The sequence below is a fragment of the Sorex fumeus genome, unplaced genomic scaffold (assembly GCF_029834395.1).
Source record: "Sorex fumeus unplaced genomic scaffold, SorFum_2.1 ptg000009l, whole genome shotgun sequence".
Taxonomy (NCBI): Eukaryota; Metazoa; Chordata; class Mammalia; order Eulipotyphla; family Soricidae; genus Sorex; species Sorex fumeus.
The window spans coordinates 4,672,390-4,676,343 of NW_026606066.1; the positions used below are offsets into that span (position 1 = coordinate 4,672,390).

At 42.6% G+C, this 3,954-nt stretch overlaps 1 pseudogene; it reads left to right on the forward strand.

Annotated features, from left to right (window-relative positions):
• Nucleotides 1-1,203: 1,203 nt before the first annotated feature.
• Nucleotides 1,204-1,339, forward strand: LOC130019857 (uncharacterized; annotated as a pseudogene).
• The last annotated feature ends 2,615 nt before the right edge of the window (nucleotides 1,340-3,954 follow it).

Here is a 3,954-nt window from a genome sequence, read left to right on the forward strand (position 1 = left end):
TGGTCAATTTCATTGTGGAACTGTCCACTGGGAGACTCCCATGTCCAACACTTAGATTTGGCCTTCTGGAACTGTGAGTTACCATGGATGGTCTTGGTCGACATGATAAACTCAGTCTCTCACCCTGTTCATTCCATTCTAGGCTATGGTTCCTGATTTGGAGTTCTTCGGGCGACCTCCTCAGTCCTCTTTTGGCATTAAAATCACTGACTATGATCTTGTAGAAAGTGTGGTCTTCTTTATAGAACTTCTCCAGCTTCATGTAGAATTTCTCAATTTCTTCTTCATTGTAGTTGGATATTGATGATTAGAAGACAAAGATAGAAACTGCCGGCAATGATCCACATATATTCAAGTGTATGTATCCAATTTGGGATGTTAGACATTCAAATAAATCAATGCTCATGGCCAAGTTTGTGATGACGAGAACACCAACATCACCAACACCTACCTCTATTGTCGTATACTCCAAGGAAGAGTTCTTCTCCAGTGTCAAAAGGGGAATCATGTGTTTGATGCCTCTTGTCTTGGTCAAACCAATGATGCTGTACTTGATCTTTTGCGATTACATCATCAGGTCCTTGATGGATGCTTTCGATACCAGCATACTTACATCGGCTGTACAGAAAATCATTTTAGGCCTACGTCTTGGCAGCCTAGTTCAGACCTGAGATTTTTATCAGCCTCTCCTTGAATATCCTTCTTAATGCTGCTGTATTGGGGGACCTTTCAGAGTCAGAGTATTGAAGACCATTATTTTTACTGTTTTTGGCATACAAATACTTGACTAGTATCTTGCCAGACTCTGCTGTGACATACTCTCGGTATCTTGCTAAGCTCTAGAGAGGGATGGAGGATTTTAAGGCAGCCTACAATCACACTTACAGGTGCTTCTAGTCTACCGAATGCAAATATTTGTTCAACCAGCATGTTGCAACAATCTGAAGCACCTGTTGGTCAGCACCAATTCCGCCCCCCTGCCACGATGAGATGCTGAAATATGGTTCATGCCCATAGAGTATAGTTGATCGTCGATTTGCTCGAGCGGACCCAGTAACGTCTCCATTGGAGACTTTGTTGTTACTGTGTCTGGCATATCGAATACTCTCGGTAGCTTGCCGGGCTCTCCGAGAGGGGCGGAGGAATCGAACTCAGGTCGGCCATGTTGGCCGCTTGTAAGGCGAACGCCCTGCCCGCTGTGCTATCGCTTCTCGGCCTTTTGGCTAAGATCAAGTGTAGTATAGAGTATAGTGTGGTAACTATTTCAAATGGCTAAGAAGAGGTTTGTTGGGGAGCCAGGGAGCATGTCCCTTTCTGGTGCCCAGTGTGCGCACCCCTTTTCCTGTGCCAGGCCACCACCACTGGGTAGCCAGAGGAAACTTTTTGTAACACCTACCTGAGTTCTGCTGGACCTCCCAATTATCTCTTCAGGGCAATACCCTCCTCCTCTGCAGGTTCCTAGGTCAGTTCGTCCCTGGGAGTGTGGGTGTGGCCTCCACATAGGGGACATGGCTTCCAGAAAAGAGGGTGTGGCCTTTTTTGAGGTGGGCTGCAGTTATATTTCCCACTACCAGCACTCTTGACTCACATCCCAGCCTTTTTCACCTAATTCTGTGGAAAAATTCCTGGCTGCCTCAACTATAATACAACAATAATCCACTGGCCTACTCCAATTCTAACGAAAGACCATTACACAAGGAGCTGTACAAGCCCAATATAAAAGAGCACCTCCTCCAAAGCTTCACTAGATGTCTGTCATAAACCACAGAATGATGACTAAGAGGAAGGACAGATTCTAGAAAGGGAGAAGGGTGACCATCATGGACCGACCTTACTCAGAATCCTTTCCCATGATAAGAGCGAACAGTGTTAGTGAATTCCAAGGTTTTACCTCTAGACAACCACAACAGCATGAAGAAACAGCGCAAATCTCCTCTACAAGGAGAAGACAAAGAAAAGAGTCCCGAATCCCTAATAGGGTTTACCCAGAAATATGCTTTCTCTGATAAAGAATTTCAAGATGAAATGCTGAGGGTGTTCAAGGAACTACTCAAAGAATCAATGGAGGATACATCCAGAAAATTAAAGGAAGAAATGAAAGAAACAGTGGAACAGATAGTCGAGAAAATACCGGAAGAAATGACTTCAAAAATAAAAAAAGCTACAAAAAAGTGTCACAAAGGATTCAGTAGACAAAATAAAAAAATTCAGTGGGTACCCTCAACAGTAGAATGAATACAGCTGAAGACAGGATCAGTGAACTTGAATATGAGCAACAGAAATTGCATAGTGAACAACAATGGGAAAAGACCTCAAAATAGCTCTGAGGAGAATCAGAGACCCAGGGGATGATGCCAAGAGGAAAAATATTAGAATCATTGGAGTACCAGAAGGACAGGGAAGCAACCCCAAAGAAAAAGCCACAGTCAAAGAAATCATTGCTGAAAAGTTCTCAGAGTTAAAGAATGCATACATCCAGATCCAAGGTGCCAGAAGGGTGCAGCTAAAAGAGACCCTAATAAAAACACTTCACGGCATATCAAAGTCAGAATGATGGATACCATGGATAGAGACACAACACTGCAAGCAGCAAGGTCAAAGAAGGAAATCACATACAAAGGAGCACTCCTTGGATTCACAGCAGACCTATTAAAGGAAACCCCGCAAGTCCGAATAATGGTGGGTTATAGTGGAAAAAAAAAGTGAATGAAATGAAAACCTCACCAAGAATATTTTTTCCAGCTAAACTCTCACTCAAACTCGATGGAACTATACACCATTTTGTATATGTTTGTATAGATAAACAACAGCTCAGAAACTTCATAAACTCAAAACCAAATCTAAAAGAAGGATTAAAGGGGCTCCTGTAAGATAAAAAGGAAAACACTTATAAACACAATCAACCCCTACAGAAAAATGGCACAAAACCCCATGACAATAATCTCTCTCAATGACCACAGTCTAAATGCTCCAATCAAGAGGCACAAGGTGGCAAAATCGATCCAGAAACTGAAACCAACATTCTGCTGTCTACAAGAAACTCATCTGAATAGTCACAACAAACACAGACTCAAAGTTAAAGGATGGAAAACAATATTTCAAGCAAAGAGCTCCCTCAAAAAAGCTGGGGTGGCATACAAATATCTGACAACATAAATTCCAGGTTGAAAAAGATTAGAAGAGACAGCAAAAGCCATTTTCTATTTATCAAGGGATACCTAAAACAGGAAGAAATCACACACTTAAATGAATACACACCTAATGAGGGACCATATAAATACTTAAAACAACTGCTAACATATTTTAAGGAGGACATTGCTAGCAACACAATAGGAGTTGGAGGCATCAACATCCCCTTATCACGTCTGGATAGATCAACAAGAACAAAACTCAGCAAGGAAACATTGGCTTTGAAGGAAGAGAGAGGGCTAATAGCGCTATACAGGGCTTTATACCCCCAAAAGAAAGAATACAAATTCTTCTCCAGTGCACATGGAACATTTTCCATAATAGACACATGCTTAGCCACAAAACATACGTCAATAGAATCAGGAAATGGAAGTAGTACCAACAATCTTTTCAGACCACAATGTGCTGAGATAGAAGCGAATCACAGAAGGGGATATGGTGCTGCCAGCAGGTCAATCTGTACCTGGTAGGCAAGTGCATCAGCAGCCTGATAGTGCCTTCAGACTTCCAGATACCCCAAAATTGCTGTTGTGCCTTTGGCCAGACCCCCAGAACTTGGGGCAAAGTTTACCAAGAAAATAAACGGCCAAATTCTAGGTATGTATGAGACACACCCACAAACCACCTCCGGCTCAGCTATGTCATTGGAGACATAGCCTCTCTGGTTCCTGATCCAACTGCTTAACAGCCATGATCCTAGAGACTCAGAAACAAATCTCGGAACCCAAAGGCTTTTGGCAGAAATGCATCCTGTTCCTGTAGTGG